Source organism: Eucalyptus grandis, chromosome 5 (assembly GCF_016545825.1).
Source record: "Eucalyptus grandis isolate ANBG69807.140 chromosome 5, ASM1654582v1, whole genome shotgun sequence".
In the NCBI taxonomy this organism is placed as follows: Eukaryota; Viridiplantae; Streptophyta; class Magnoliopsida; order Myrtales; family Myrtaceae; genus Eucalyptus; species Eucalyptus grandis.
The window spans coordinates 43,326,740-43,344,442 of NC_052616.1; the positions used below are offsets into that span (position 1 = coordinate 43,326,740).

General features: G+C 37.8%; 1 pseudogene; it reads left to right on the forward strand.

Annotated features, from left to right (window-relative positions):
* The first annotated feature begins 4,134 nt into the window (after positions 1-4,134).
* LOC104442483 lies at positions 4,135-15,012 on the forward strand (annotated as a pseudogene).
* The last annotated feature ends 2,691 nt before the right edge of the window (positions 15,013-17,703 follow it).

A 17,703-nucleotide genomic window follows, 5' to 3' on the forward strand; every position in this document is an offset into this window, starting at 1 on the left:
CCTTTGGGGCACTAACTACTAACTAGGGGACTCTCGGTGCCAGAACCGGGCCTGACATGGTTTTTATTGAATAGAAAAATGGGGAATGATCCTCGACCTTTAAAGCTTCTGCAGAGCGGGGGATTTCATTTTCTAAGAACCTTTAGGGCTGTTTGTTTGCGTTTCTTTTTCTGTTTTTGAACACTTTTTTTGTTTTTTTGTTCCCGAAACAAAAAAGGAACATAAATAATAAATAAAAAAAAGTTGTTTCTTGTTTAAAAACAAATTTTAGAAATACTTTTCTTCTTCTTTTTCTTCTCTCTTTTTTTTTCTTTTTTTCTTTGGCCGGTCGCCGGCCTCGGCCGGGGCCGGCGACCGGCCGTCGAGGGCTGCGATCTTTGTCGGAGCCGACGAACTCGCCCGGAGCGTCGCCGGCCCTTGGCGGCTCGGGCTCGCCTTGGCAGGGCGAGCTCGGGCTCGCCTTGGCGGCGAGCTCGAGCTCGCCAGGATCCGGCGAGGCCGAGCTCGCCCGGTGGCCGGCGAGGCTCGGCGTCGCCGAGCCACCGCCGGCGGCGACGCCGACTTGCGGTGGCCCGGTGAGGCCGAGCCTCGCCGGCCGGGGGCGAGTCGTGCTCGCCCGACCAAGGCGAGCCCGACCTTGCACTGTTGGGCCGGGCAAGAGCGTCGCCGGCCGTTGGGCGAGCTCGGCCTCGCCGGATCTGGGCGAGGCAACCGACCCTCGTCGGCTGGTCGCCGGCCATGGCCAAGGCCGGCGACCGGCCAAAAGAAGAAAAAAAAAAGGAAAAATAAAAAACAAAATAGAAAAATATTAAAAAACAAAAGAAATAAAAAAAAATTATACAAATTTACCAAACGTGTTTTAATTTATTTTTATTTCCGGAACAAGTTTACCAAACGCATTTTTTGTTTAAAAATTGTTCTCCCGGAACAGAAATACTTTTTTATTTATATCTCCTGGAATAATTTTTAAACAGAAATGTTACCAAACGCGCCCTTAGTAATCAACTGATTAGCTATTTTCTAAGGGGACATGAAGGCTCTTGTCATCAGTAGAAGGAATTTTTAACGGCTCGTACGTAAAAGAGTGCAACTAGAAACAAACCACGTGATTTACTATTTCGTCAAACTAAAAGGGTAAAATTGTGTAATCTTCTGAATTAAGTTACTCTTTTTTTATTGCGTTAAGTGGCAAAAGGAATGACAATTCCTGCATTCAAGAACTAAGAGATAGTCACATCATCATAAGACCACTGCTTCCAGGCAAAGCCACACCTGTAGACGCCATTATCGCCGGCATCGTATATCCGTTCGTTGGTTTCATCAATATCAGTTTGCAACTGAGAAGAATATGTAAAAGATCCTACTGGAAATTGTGAACTAGGACCCCTCGAAATGATAATACAAAATGCTGAAGCCGTTCTTAGAATAACACCAGAATCGGACTCCTCATTAGCGAAATTAGATGATCCAGTCGAGTCTCGATGAGCAATACGTTTGCTTAGCTCCGGAAATTGAATATGTTGCGATCTGGAATTCTATATTCATTTTCACAAAATCATTAAATTTAGTCCAGGTCGATAAAGATTTTACAAAAGATTAATTTTCCAGACACAAGACTCGTATTCCCACTCGAATATGATATTCAATTTTATTCTTTTTTTGTTTTGAATATTGGGATTGATGCTCTCGTTCGTCGCGGCGACAAGAAGTATGCCGTTCCTCAGAAATTGAAATTTATATTATAGAGACGCGCTCCACTACTAATTTTTGGATGATTTTAGTGGGCTTTCTAAAAAATTAGTCCAATTAAAAAAGATGTTGCATTTATCTGGCTTTATATATTTTCGAAGTTAGCATTGATTTTGGATGCTTAATTGAAATTTATATCATATACACGCGCTTCACTACTAATTTTTGGATGCTTTCAGTGCGCTTCTAAAAATTAGTCCAATCAAAAAAAAAGATGCTGCATATATATATATATAGACATATATATTTTGCTTTATTTATATTCGAAGTTAGCATCGATTTTGGATGCTTAATTGAAACTTATATCATAGACCAGACACGCACTCCGCTGCTAATTTTTGTATGCTTTCAGTGCGCTTTCTAAAAAAATTAGTCCATCAAAAAAAGATGCTGCATATATTTTGCTTTATTTTACTTTCAAAGTTAGCATCGATTTTATCCATTAGGATAACACGTTCAACAGTCATTCTTCGTAACGAAAACTACGAACGGATATTCTTTGAAAATGATTGTTTAGCCGCAATGTAGAGCAAAATATATATCTAGTGCAATACAGAATGAAATAATTATGCAAAACTTTTAGTACATGGAAATGCGTCGATGACAATTGGTAAGTTGAACATTATCGTTAATACGAGTTTTTTTTTCTTTTCTTTTTTGTTTTCTGATAATTCGTGTGCTTATGCTTCGTCACCCCAAGCCTTAACAGGAAAATTACGGAGACAGAGGATTTGTCCCCGCTCCGTACATTAAAGACAGCTAGCGTCGAACTTTTCTTTATTTATTTTTTCAATTCTCTGATTTTTGGGGTCGTTACTTCCTCATCCCAAAGGGAAAATGGTGGAGACGGACTTTCTGTCCTTGCTCCCATGCACTGAAGACAGGTGGCATCGAACTTTTCGAGATAAAAGACGTGAATTTGTGCATTCCGCGGGTAGTGAACTAAGAAGAGGGTCAAGGACGAGGGCAAAAAAATGATTCAGTAATCTATGCTGGAACTTACATGCGTAAATGAAAAACAAAAGTCTAAAAAGGTATGAAAGAAAAAAAATGCAAGAAGAAGAAGGAGGAGAAGAAGAAGAAGCGGCACGTAAAAGGTACGCTCGATTCTTATGGAATTCCATGAAAGGGTGGAGGCTTGCTCATTAATCAATTAGTAACATTAAATCATTCGATAAAGACTTGATGAGCAAGATTTTTACTTAAATTTGAAATTATTATCACCTCAAATTTTAATTTCTTTTTTACAAAATCGTTAAATTCAATCTAGATTAAATCAAAATTTTACAAAAAAATCGTCGAATGGAAAACTGCAAATACTTTTTGAATCTGAAAAATGATTTTAGTCATCAATAAAATCTCTGGACTCTTAGGGCTTGCATGGTTGTGTTCTTTTTTTTTTTTTTTTTATGAACAAAGATTCTGTTTTTGTTCTCGGGAACAAAAAAGAACAGAAATACATTTATTTGCGTTTTTGTACCAAATCTTTTTTGTTCTCGAACACATTTGGAACAGAAACAAAAAATAAGGAAAAAAAAAACTTGTTTCTTATTTCTTGAACAATTTTTAAAAAACAAATTTTCTCTCTATTTTTTTCTTCTCTTTTTTTCTCTTCTTCTTTTCTTCTTCTTTTTCTTTGGCCGGTTGCCGGCCTCGGCCATGGCTGGCAGCGCCGTCGTGGGTCGGCAACCTCGCCGGAGCGTCACCGGCCCGGCAGCAGGCCGAGCATCACCGGCCCCCAGCAATGCTCGGCCTCGCCGGCGATCGGTGGGCTGGGCGAGCTTGGCCTCGCCGGATCTAGGCGAGGCCGCCGGCCCTCGTCGGCTAGTTGCCGACCATGGTTAAGGCCGACGACCGGCCAAAAGAAGAAAAAAAAAAAAATAAAGAAAAAAATGAAAAATAAATTAAAAAATTAAAAAAATTAAAAGAAACAAAAAAGAACATAAATTTACCAAGCGTGTTTTGGTTATTTTTTATTCCCAAAACAAGTTTACCAAACACGTTTTTCTGATAAAAAATTATTCTCGATAATACAAATAGTTTACAAATACCTTTATATGACCACTGGGTCTGATATGTTTACACTTTCGGACCCACACACTCTCGTTTCACGCAGTGGCGGGAAGTTGCCATTTTCTGATTTGAGACCTGCATATCCTACGCTTACTCGCACCGCCCTCTGTGGCTTTGTGCATCGTCTTCATCGATTCGTCAGACATCGTTCCCTCTCCAAAAAGTCGTTCTCTCTCCCTTTCTCTTTCTCGTCCTCCCTCCTCCATCTCCAAAACCCATTCGACCTCTCTCCCTTTCCTTGATAGCTCTCCGAACTCTCTCTCTCTCTCCTCCTCTGCCTCCACTCCGCCGATGGCTCTCCGAACTCCGCCCATGGCCGATGCCGACGTGGAGACCAATCCTCTGTTGGAGGACTTTGAGTTCCCTCCCTACGACATGATTGAGCCCAGGCACATCCGTCCTGCGATTGACTATCTCGTGAAGAAACTGGTAAAGCATGATCTTCTGTTTGATCGGGGTTTGTTGCGATTGTTGTTTGAGGTGTAATGCCTTTGTCTTCCGCTGCAGGAGAGTAATTTGGAAGAACTGGAGAGGACCTTGGAGCCGTCGTGGCCCAAACTTGTGGAGCCGTTTGAGAAGATACAAGATCGATGGACTGCGGTCTGGGGGATGATCGATTTTCTGGAGACCATCAGGGATACGGCCGAGCTGCGTGCGGCAATAGAGGCAGTGCAGGTAACTTCTTTCGCTTGAAATGACGTTGGGTGATGAGAAGGGGCGAAGTTAGAAGACTTTAAGTTTGTTCTGGAGTAAGGGATGGCCACTCTTGCTGCTTTCGGATGAGTGGCTTTTCCAGTCTAGCATGCGATGCGCTGAAAGCTTTCATGGTTTTCCACGTGATGCTTTTCCGTGTCTCCATTTTGGAATGCAGGCAGACGGGTTAGGTTCGATCTCAGACTCGACCAAAGTGAACCTATTCACAGCGCTTTTAAAGCTCTTCAACAGTTGCTTGATAACAGACCCGAAAAAAGAAGAAAACAGTCACCTGATTGGAAGATATTGAGCGATGCTCGAAAGCGTGTGGTGGAAAGTGAGTAGAATATATGTACTTTGATCACCTTTTGTTGCTTTTCCTGGTAATCTGATAGTATCATGTCTTGATTATTCAATTTTCATCATGATCATCTCATCGTTGTTTCCCCTTTTCAAGTTGCATAGTGACGCCCGCGCCTTCTGATTAGATAGGTTGACAGTGACACTGGGTTTTGGAATTATTTGTTGCAGACCAAATAGAGGAAAGGAGTTCTGAATGGGGTTGCCTTGAAAGATGGAAGAAGAAAAGACTTTAACAAAATTGAGCAGGTGTGCAGCGTCGTTAAAATCTGTTAGTTGGCGATGTTGATGATGTAAATTGTCTTTTCACCTATATATGAAGGACAACATTTGTACAACCATGATCTTGCATGATTTTGTTGGCTCTATCAATAACATGCGTCAAAACTCCCTTCATATATCTTATTTTCCCTGCTATCATGGGATAATTTGCTTTAAATTCATGTGTATATAAACTAAAATTTGCTGTGACTTGTGGACTCGAACAGCATGTGATGTCCAGCACTTTTGCCATGGTTCGAGGGTGTCAGATATTAGTCGTTCTATAATCTGGCATCTGAGTGATCGGAATTGCTAAATTCTAAAAACCTGTTATAAAGCCTTGTGGTGGCACTGACTCTGTTTTCTTTATGAGCAAGAAAGTAGAAGGGTAGATTATGTTATTTTAACATTTCAATTACCTAACCTCTGCCTCTTGATTAATTAGTTGATTGCAACGACTTCAAAAATTATGTCAAAAGTTTGATGAGAATATCATGAACGCCACGAGGAAATTCAAAAAATTGATTACTAATAAGAAGAAGATCAAATGATTGTCTTCTTATTTCTTTTTATGTTTTATGTTTGATGTTTGAATGGATAAGTGTGATGCTCGTTAGACAAAATATTTTTGTCATCTTTGGATGATACCGTTTGAATTAGTCACTAATTGCATACTAACTCCAATCTGCTTTTGGTTGTTGTCATGAGTATATGATTTGCAAGGGAAAATAAAAATTTATGGCAACAAAATTATTATTGTAGGTATTTATGAAATTATATATGTTGACACCCAAATTTTATCATTTTATTTAGGATTTAATCGCATACAATATTAAGAATCGATCGTAAAAAAAAACAAAAAAAAGGAAGCAAAGAGTAAAATAAATAGCTTTCATTAAAATGCATCGTGTATGTTTTCTTTAAAATCTATTACATGTATATATTAGGAGCATTTACATAACTGTCACTAATTATTGAATCTAAAAATGTAAAAAAAAAAATTATTAAAAAATCGAATATTAAAAAACAGGGGGGCAGACCGGGCTTGGTCTGGTCCTTCTCTTTTCTCCACTCATTTGCATGTGTTTTCGCTTGGGCCAAGCCCAACTTCATTTACTTTTCTCTAAGCCCAGCCCGCGCGCTAGACTTCTTCCTCCTCACGCCGGTCACGCCCTGCAAAAAGAGGAGTACAAGTCAGAGAGAGGAAACGGAAACGGATCGCGCAGCGTGATCCCAGGGTCGGAGTCAGGCCGGTAAGGCAACTGGCGGTGGCAGGGGGCCATGCGCGCTTGCTGGCCGAGCATAAAAGCGAGAGGGGGAGAGGCTTTTAACAGGGGAGTTCGGCTGATTTTTTTTTGGGAGTCGAGAGAGAACAGAGAGCACCGGAGAGAGAGCTCGAGAGAGTAGAGGCGAGCCAAAGAGAGAGAGTGAGACTGAAGGACCGCTTCGCCGTCGCCAATCGTCGGCCCGAGAGTCGTCGTCCACCGCAGCGCTCTCCTTCGAACCAGGTAGGTCATTCCCGAGTACGTCTGCCCTGTTTTTGGTGGGGCGTCGGGCTGGAGCTCGTGGTCGACCAGTTTGCAAGAGCTTCAGTCTCGGTCCCCGCCCGAAATTCTGTTGTGTTCGTGTTCATTCCTCACACAGCATATGCGTGCTTTTTGTAGTGCTTTATGCAAATATTTGTTTGTGTTTGGTGTTATGGCCGAGACTTGTCATTTTTGTTTAAACTCAAGATAAATGCTGATAAACTTGTCCCCGAGCCAATCCAGAATAGAGTTTATGTATCGTGTGTAATCTTGGCCTGAACCCGAGCCCCGATCGAATCTATGCTTACCTCTCTAGTTAGCGTCTTAGGTGTTCGATAAAATGCCTGAGTGAATGGCCGAAGTCCTTGATGCCCAATAATCCAGTTTGATGACTGTTTGCCTTTGTATTGTTGAAACATGTCTGCTGTCAATTTTTTTGGTATATTTTATTGTGATTCCGTGGCATGTCTACCATCTCTTTGAGCTATCGCAGGAAGGACCTCCAGCGGAACTACCTTCCCTCTCCGGCGGGTCCTGTGATTTAAGGCCGTCCTACACGGCACTTCTTCCCATTTTAGTGTACCCTATTTGTTTGGCGAAAACCTGGGATCGAAAATGTTAGTTTCGGCATGGTTATTTCCTTTGGTTGTTGTGGTCGCCGAGGTTGGGTGTTGTTAGCTGGAGTTGGGTGCTGGTGGCCGGAACGATGGTGGAGCCGTGCGGTGTCCGTAAAGGATGGTTTAGTGTTGTGATTTTTTTTTTTTTTTTTTAAATGAAGAAAAAAAATAAGGCGTCGGGGAAGAGACGACGCCCGAAGAAGAGAACGTGTAGGGAAGAAGACCAAAAGGAAAAAAAATAAAAGAAGAAACAAAAGAAAAAGAAAAGTATAGAAAAAATGAAAAGTAAAATAAAATATGGAAAAAGAAAATGAAAGGGCTTCGGGAAAGAGGAGTCGTAGATTGTGCAGGGAAAAGGGATGCAGTGAGAAAAGACAAAACAAAAAAATTACTTAATTAATTTTTATTTTTAAAAAATGAAAACGTTAAAAAAAATATCCATAAGTGTTGGATCCGGGTTTGGGTTGGGTCCACGGACCGGATTGGGTTTATCCGGTCCGAACCCATTTTCTCGAATATAATAATATTCAATATTCAATATTAAAAAAATTTCAAAAAAAAAAAAAAGTTTCGAAAAATAATGAAATTTAAAAATATTTCCGAAAATTCAAAAAAACTCAGAAAGCATTAAAAAATTCGACCTTTTTCTTAATTTTTTATAAAAAAAAAAAAAAATTAAAATTAAAAACATAAAAAAATATGAAAGTTTCAAAAAAAAAAAAAAATTAGAAAAATGATGGATGATATCAAGTTATGATAGAAATGACATCTATGAAATTTTCCTAATTTTAAAATCTCATTTTCCTAATTTAATGCTATTTTGCTATTTTATAACCATTTTTGTAAATAATTCATTTTGCGTAGATTAAAATTATTTAGAGTAATTTCATGTATATAGAGTAAATTTATGCATATTTGAATTCTCATTTTGCTCATGGGGTCCTATCCGAGGCATGATAACAAAGCCATGTAATATTATTTGCCGACTAGTATCGTTTTTTTTTTTTTTTTCCTTTTCTGCATTTATTTTTAAGTCATTTCAATTTCTTGAATGTTTACTTATGCACCGCTTTTCATTAATTTGAGTATAAATTTCTCTTCTAAATTATGTTAGGATTAGTCTAGACATTAAATAAAACAAACCTACAAAAACATTTACATGGACACTTAGCGGTTTTAAAAGAATTATAATTGGTAATCAAGATTGTGTGGCTATTTAGATAAACAACCTTCCAAGTTAATGGTACCACAAGGGCGTTAATAGAAACATTAGGCGTGACCCAATAGGCTAGTTTCTAGTTGCGACTTCTAAAAACACATCTTGTTAAAATTAAAATTCAAAAGTGGCAACTTTTAGAAGTATGAGTTGTTAAAAATTAAAATTCAAATCCAATTTAGGGTTGTTGGTCTGCCTCTTTAAGCAAATACCCCTAAACCTTCTTTCTTTTCCCCCAATGGCAAAAGAGAGGTGGCGACAATATACATGTAATGTCTCTAAAATAAATTAAGTATTTCTTAAGTATGCTACTCTTTTTCTCCGTTTTCCTCGAATCATCCTAGAGGAGAATCTATTTGCATGGGTGAACAATTCATTGCTAGTGCTTTATCAACACATCTTAATGCAAGAGTCTCATCAGGTTTCCATGGCAACAAGAATGGCTACCATTGATAGAGCGGAAGAGTTTCTGGAAAAACTTAGGGGTGCTTCATGGGATGCTGCAGTTCAAGGTATGATGTAGATGAATATACCTGTATATTAAAGTCTTTTCAGTGCATAATCCTTTATTTGTAATCAATGTTGGTTTGTGCTTCACAAGATTTTTTTTTTTACCCTCTTTCGAGAAACCTAATAAACTTTAGGGGAAGGAATATGATTTAAAGGCTTAGCATCTCTTGTTTCTATGAGAATATTGCCAGATCTGAGGTTTCCCTTTTGTGTTCCCCTGTGATAAATATTCAAGATGGTTCTCTGCTGCTTCAAATGAGCATGCTATACCCTATATTGCATCGTTATCTGTTCTCTTGCATATATGCATATGAAGAGGGTATTAATTACACCCACCCTCTCGTCACGATGTTATCCCCAATTTCTTTCTTGCAAGTCATGCTTGTCCAATTGCCACTCATCATCTGGTTTAGCTAGCCGTCTGATCACTAGATCCACTTTTCTCATACTCGACAAACCTAGTTATAGTAAGGAGATGGGGAATACTAGGAGCACATCTAGAATATTGCAAGAGCAATGTAGTCGTTGGAACAATAGCATTTTATACAAATCTGAATGTGCAAATGGTGGTAATGAGGGTTGTGGGGTGGATAAATAAGTTGGATGGGCCTAGGAAAGTAAGGGGCAGGGCTGAACCTTTAATTTAGTTTGATGACATCGACTGCCAATATTAGGTTGCTTAGAGATTTTCTGTCCACTTTCAACTCAATGTCCATGCATTGCCTTGATTATTTAGACGTGGAGGACCTAAAACACTTAGCCAAGAATGAAGGGGCAAAAGAAGATGATGATTTGAACAATTGGGACATTGACTTCTTGGAGGCAAGGCTGCTTGCTTCAAACATGACAAACTTGAGATTCTTGTTAAAAGGTGTGAGATTGAGATTGGTTATCCAGATGAGGAGGACCCAGTTTTGTCAAGAATCAAGGGGAGAGGCTGCTTGAAGCAGAAGATGACATTGATGAGGTTTACTCTCTGTCTCACACATGCGTATAGTGTTTTACACAGCGAAAATTGCATTACTGACTGAATAATCATGCTGTAATATACATCATAATACATATATATACAGATGCACATGTATGTACATGTAGGGCCCAAATGGGGTACCTTTTCTTTTTGGGGAATTTTGGGGTTGGGGGCATCGAGAGTGGGAGAGAAAGGACTTCACAGGAAACCCGGGGGATTGGTGAGGTGGGCGGTGGACGTGATAAATGCAAGAGTGCCTTGATTTATGTATGTGAATATGAATAGCCTCACAACTTTCTGCAATTTCCAGATTATTCACGCGTGCATTTCTCATTGCCAAAAGTGATGGAGGGCCTTTTCAACGTTGCAAGGACACTTTTCAGAATTGAGATTGAGGCTGCTGTTGGACTAGCACCGGTAAATAAGTGTAATGCTTTGCTTCTGCCTTTCCTGTGCTGTTAGCCCATGTATTCTGATAAAATGCTTATCTATTCTCCAGGTCTGGAACAATGATGTTAGATTCTACCGTGTGAAAGATTCTACCGAAATCCAATTGCATACTACTATCATGATCCGTTTTCTTGACCATCTGAGAAAAGGGAGGAAACTGGACAAGTGTGGTTGTTGGTCGAAGCCATGTGCTCTCTTGAGATGGTGCAAATGCAAGATTACCCATTGCTATCATAGTGCAATCAAACACCAGCTTTGCGGAACAAGCCGGCTCTTATGACGTTCAAAGAGGTTGAGTTTCAACTCCTTTCCTCAGTCTATTGACCTTCTTTTCTACTAGGTGTGCTCGAAATACTAAACAGATGGAGGGTAGCTAGTGTAGCCACAAGCTAATGCAAGACAGTGGGAACGAAATGTGGCAATCAGAAATAGTAGATGAGGGTCTTTTAGTCTGGTTTCAACGATCTTAGTTTTAATGATTGGATTTTGGTGACTTCTCGACGATTCTAATTTAAATAGGGTTCAAAGTTCTGCAATTGTAAAGACATTCATGAGTCCACATGTATATTTATCCTCAGTCCACCTGTTAGGAGCAGCACTGCTGAAAGAATTGAGAAGTAGGTCCGACAACAATTGTTAGCAAGAGAAGATTAGTTTCTAGAAGACTAATGATGTAAATGCGAAGCAATTTTTTTCTTGAGAATTTTGTGATGACAATCTATATTTTGATGTGGTTTCACAGAATCCTCGTAGTGCTAATATATTTCTGTGTATAATGCCTAAACAGACGCACTTCTCTCCTCCAATGCCTGTATCTAAAAATGGGTCTATTGTTCAACTTTCACTATTGCCTGCTCCCGATCTAAGATCGTTCTGATTCACACCTGATTCTTAATGAGTCCTCAGTCATTGACCATGCGGTTTTATGTGATCCATTGACCCATTCTTGGGCCATGATAATTTTACCCTTTCAGATGATTTTGTCATTGTTGCTCGGATGAATGATGAGACTTGTGACCTTATGCTCACTGTAGTGGTTACTTGTCCATCATTAAATATCTTCATCCTCTGTTTGATATCTGCCATTTAATATATGTGTTGCTGAAATTGGCAGGTTAAAGTTGTTTTTCATGAATTTGGGCATGCGCTTCAGCACATGCTAACTGAACAAGACGAAGGCCTTGTTGCTGGCTATAGAGGAATAGAGGACGATGCTGGGGAACTCCCTCTCTTTTTATGGAAAACTGGTGTTTTCACAGGTAATTTTGTCTAGTAGTACTCTCATAGAGCTTTAGAACTCATTGACGTGCCATCGTGGTTATGCATATGCTCTGGATTACAGCAGATGATCGCTTCATGAAGCATTATGCGATGTGTGTTGTACGGCTTTTCTACTGTCTCTAGATCTAAAAGTGAGGAGGAGAGGATTGCCTCCTTTGTCCTCAGCAAATGATAGGCCAATGATCTAGATGTTACTATATGATTTGTGTGGCTCTTGTCGGGGTTTGTTGAGATGAATCACAGTTGAGGTTCGCAGTTACTGGTTTCTTCTTAATATATTTTACACAGTTACCGAGGTCTACTTATAGACAGGTGGAAAAAGGAAACAGACCGGAAAATAATGTTAACCTATATGGTATGTCTATCAACTATATCTGAAAGGACAGTTCTCAAGCTTTGTAGTTGGAGTAGACGATGAATGGGCTTTACTTACCAACTCACCTTCTCAATATTTTATCATTTCTCCTCTTCAATGTATACTCATTACATTATATTTCATCTATGCTTTTTTAACTTGCATACCCATATAGATTTTGTTTATTTGGACCTTTTGATCCATTAATTTATACGATGCATGAATAAATCCCATATTGATCACTTTAATATTGGATTTTATAGATTATCTTTCCGTTGCTCGTAAGTCTTTCCCTTACTTTACTACTTTAGTTTGTGTATAACATACGTTAGTTAGGGATATTTTATATCAATCCAGCTTATTTGCACTTTCTTAGTAGTTCCAATCGTAAGTCCTTTACTGTTGTTGCGTTGTGCGTGGATAACATATAAAGTTGTGATATTTTATATTAATCCAACCGAATTTGCATTTCTTTAATGATTTGGCTGTCCTCTGTTACTTCGTGTGCCTATTAGTATATATATCTTACCCATATCAAAAACAGAAATTGAGTTTAAGGTATTCATGTGCACAACTTGGGCATGGATAGTTACCCCAGTAATCTTTAAATATGAAAAAATATTTCCTGGGGATACATCGGTTGATATATACCTCCACAATGTTATTTAATATTGGTTTTTTCGCTTTTCCTATTTTATGTTCCTGTTTTGTTAAGCTTAGTTAATCCTTAAGCTCAAATGAATACGTAGTAAAGAAACCCTCACTGAGAAAGAGCACTTATCGTTATGTCCACATCAACATGTATTATGTAGGTTTTAAGCATATGAATGTGATAGTTTATATAAAGAAACAATACATCCATTTTTTCGGTTATTAATTTTGTAAGGTTCTTTAAGAGTGAATATCCTGACATTGTTTCCCCGCTGTTAAAACTCTTTCCTCTTACCTCCATGTTAACAGTGTTGAAATGTTTGAATCTATAATGATTTCATATAAACTTCTATTTTCTGAATTTTGTGTTTTTATATTTGTGCCTATTAGACGCATGAAACACAATAAAGAAATTAACAAAATGAATATTTTCAACTCAATCTCCTGCATATCGATAACATCGACAGGAAAACAAATTGTCATCCTCTGTTTGATGAAGTCGATTATGAAAAATGTAGCACTTTGTTTCTCAAAAAGTTTTGACTGTAAAATGAACTAAGCTCTGCTTGAAGAGAGAACTTTAAGCATGTATAATATAACCAATTTTTTCTTAGAAACACGGGAACACTTCCTCTCAATACAATATTTCTTTTATTTTCTTTATCATTCCCTTTTACTATTTTGTTTCTTTGAACAAAAATACTTTTAACATCTCATGTTTTCTAGGAAAAGCATTGAGACCAACATCATCTCTTTCACTTTAGTAATAGTAAACAAGTCGTTGTATAAATTGACAGGCAAAGCTTTCAAATTCAACTGTAGAAAATTATGTTCAAGAATTGTTTGTAATTGTGCTATAACAACCTATGAACAATTATCAGCGAGGTCTGCTAATTAAAGATCATTTCTGCAGCGAGGCGCAAGCATATTTCGAGTTGAAAGATGATTGCGTTGTCTTTTTTTCCCTGTGGAGATATTCTTGGCCATTTTGTGACTTTACCATTTGACACGGTAAAAAAGCCCCCCTCTATCATGCCACGGGCGTGCCCCTGGTTGCAAACACTATATATGATTGCACATATAGTGGTAACTGGGAAAATCATTATATTACCATTGAATTGCAGGAATACATTGACGGGATTCGCAAAGCATTATAAAACTGGCAAGAATCTCCCAAAGTTTCATGTAGATTAGTCATTGACCCTACTTTTCGAGTAGGCACCAAAAACCTTCAAAAGGTTACTTCTAACTTATGAAAACTTATTTTTCTTTTGTTCTTTTGTACGCATGTACATGCACTGCTGACGATTTAGGCATGAACCGTTCTCTTTCTTTTCTCTTCTTCCCTAACTATTTTTCTCTACAAAAGAAAAAAAAATGTATAATTTGGTGTACAATAAATTTTTTCCAAAACTTTCAAGTTTTTGTTGTTGTGACTAGTAATTAGCTGGGAATGCTTTATGCCCATTAACTATAATAAGTGAATTTTCTCTGTGTGGTTTAGCGTATTATACCAGCTGTAAAATGTTCATGTCATCCAATTCTTCCCTTTCCAATCTATCTTCCTGTCTTTTTCCCTTTGCATCTTTTACTTGGTTTGATGCCCATGGTTCTTAGACATCACAAACCCCTTACCAAAGCAATTATAGAATAGGTCCAGCCAAGTTCTTTAGCTTCTTGTCTTTGTTTAGTTAAGAAGTAAGCCATTTCTAGCTTCTTACTTCTGTGACACCTTTCGAAGTTAGTTTTAATAGCTTCGGAAGAGAAGAAAGCTTTTCTAGCACATTGCCCTATCCGTGGAGGAGTCTTCACACATGTACTTTGTCCTCGTGGTGCTATATTTATTAAGAGGTTAATGCTGCACCACTTGTTTATTGAGGTTCCATCATCTGTCCGGTTCGTGGCCATCCAAGCACACAATTTTGAAGTGATAACATAAAGGAGAGGACTCCATATGTCATCAGCTCATGTCTTAAGTGAGGGAACAAAAAGTTTACTCGTTCGTTAACCTTAGTGCAAGCATGGTCTCTACCTTGATGTTTACTATAAATACTTTGAAATGATACAAATCAAATCAATTTTTTCAAAGAAGATCATTGTTCATTGATAGAATGAACATTAGCAAAGTACAATTAGATTATTGGAAATCCGGAAATTGTCGTTTTGGGCATAACTTTGTTAATACTTGCTTTATTGTCTATGGAACTTCTCAGATAAGATGTGGAATTGCAGATCTACAGCTTCATGCAAAATATGTTCCTGGGGTCATAATCTGTACATGTGGATCGAAGGGTTTGTGAAAAAACTCTAGGATCCCTCTACTTCCTAAGAATTGATTCCTTTATAGTTTCAGCCATATATTTTCAGGTTCGTCTTCCTGACCGTTAATGGTTCTTTGAGAGTATCTATATCTTATTGGATCATCTTAATCTTAAGTGGGTAATCTACTTTTCACTTATCTTCAGGTCCATGTGTAACTAGTTTTTACGATTACAAGGTACAGGATATTCTTTTTTGTCGGTGATGCTAGATTTTTTTTTTCTTTTCAGGTTTATTTGGTTGCTTCTAATAGTTAAATGATGAAACAATTTCTCTTAATATAATATGGCCATTTTCCTTAGAGTGGGCTATCAGTTATTCATGCTTGAGATTAATTTATTTCTATGAAGTGCGTGATTATAATCATGAATGTTTTGATTATAATTCTAAAGCATCTACAAATAGCATATCTGCCCATTGGAAACCAACATATTCATGATTATAATCGCACACTTCATGGAAATAAATTAATCTCAAGCATGAATAAACCAGTGCTCAGTTTAATAGCTCACTCTAAGGAAAATGGCCATATTATATTAAGACTGTTTCATCATTTAACTATTAGAATCAGCCAAATTAACCTGGAAAAAAAAAAAAAATCCGGTATCATCAACAGAAAAGAATATTACCTTGTAACCGTAAAAACTAGTTGCATATGGACCTGAAGGTAAGTGAAAAGCAATAGATTCATACCCACCTAAGATTAAGATGATCTAATAAGGGATATATACTCTCAAAGAACCATTTTGACGATCAGGAAGACGATCCTCAGAAAGTGGAGGGATCACCAAGTTTTTCACATACCCTTCGATCCACATCATGTACAAATTTTGATCCCTCAAGAACATATTTTGCATGAAGCTGTAGATTTGTAATTCCACATCTTATCTAAGAAGTTCCACAGATAATAAAACAAGTATTAACAAAGTTATGCCCAAAACTACATCAAAATGATTCCTGAAGAAAGCAACTTTTTGACATATACAATTTCCGATTTTCCAATAATCTGATTTTACTTTGCTAATGTTCATTCTATCAATGAACAATGATCTTCTCCGAAAAAATTGATTTGATATGCATCATTTCAAAGTATTTACAGTAAACATCAAGGTAGAAACCATGCTTGCACTAGGTTAAATGAACGAGTAAACTTTTTGTTTCCTCACTATCATAAGGACATGAGCTGATGACATATGGAGTCCTCTCCTTTTGTGTTATCACTTCAAAATTGTGTGTTTGGATGGTCACGAACAGGAAGGATGATGGAACCTCAATAAACAAGAGGTGCACCTCTTAATAAATACAGCACCACAGCGACAAAGTACACGTGAGAAAACTCCCCCACGGACAATGTGCTAGAAAAGCTTTTTCTCTCACAGAAGTAAGAAGCTAGAAATGGCTTGCTTCTTAACCAGACAAAGACAAGAAGCTAAAGAACTTGGCTGGACCTATTCTACAATTGCTTTGGTCAGGGGTTTGTGATGCCTAAGAACCATGGGCATCAAATCAAGTGAAAGATGCAAAGGGGAAAAGACAGGAAGATAGATTGGAAGGGAAGAACTGGATGGCATGAACATTTTACAGCTGGTATAATATGCTAAACCATGTAGAGAAAATTCACTTATTATAGTTAATGGACATAGAGCGTTCCTAGCTAATTACTAGTCAGCCCAAATAAACAACAGCAAAAACTAGAAAATTTTGGAAGAAATTTATTGTATACCGAATTATACAAATTTTTTTTTTTTTGTAGAGAAAAATAGTCACAGAGAAGGGAAAAGAACCGTTCATGCCTAAATCATTAGCAGTGCATGTACATGCGTACAAAAGAACAAAAGCAAAACGAGTTTTCATTAATTAGAAGTAACCTCTTGAAAAACCTTTTGGTGCTTGCTCAAAAGTAGAGTTAATGACCAATCGACATAAAGTTTCGAGGAGACTCTCGCCAGTTTTATAATGCTTTGCGAATCCCATCAATGTATTCTTGCAATTCAATGGTAATATAATGGTTTTCCCAGGTTACCACTATATGCGCAATCATTTATAGTGTTTGCAACCAATATGCGACTATGGAGCCTAAAATTGTGAAATTGCAGTTGTAACCATTAGAATATTAATTGCTTATAGTGTCACAACTCAAATCCCCATCCCAAAGGGATTGGGGTGAATTAGCCATCCTTTCTCTTGAAGGACGCAACCTCAAACCACCCAAAGTCCAACTCAAGTCCCCATGATCACACTCTCGCTTTAATGGCCAAGAGACCTGAAAAAACATGATAAGAAGAAATAAATGAGCTACCACGGCCCAGTGAGTAATACATTTCTTTTAAGCGGATCAAGTAATCACTATGCATATTTAAAATATAAACATAACTCACTTTCATCAAACCCAAAAATTTAACAAACCTTCAAGGCCAAAATGTAACATTTCTTACTTTTAACACAATATGTTCAAAGCAATATATATATATATATATATATTGGTAAACACTAATGGTCTAACCCATTGGTTAATCTCATAAAACATGTATCAACGATCTATTCCATTGATTAATCTCATCAAATCACTCATCAATGGTTTATCTCATCGATTAAACTCAAATCACATGTCAATGGTCAACTCCATTAATCAAACCCATACCACATGTCAATGGTCTAACCAATCCATTGTT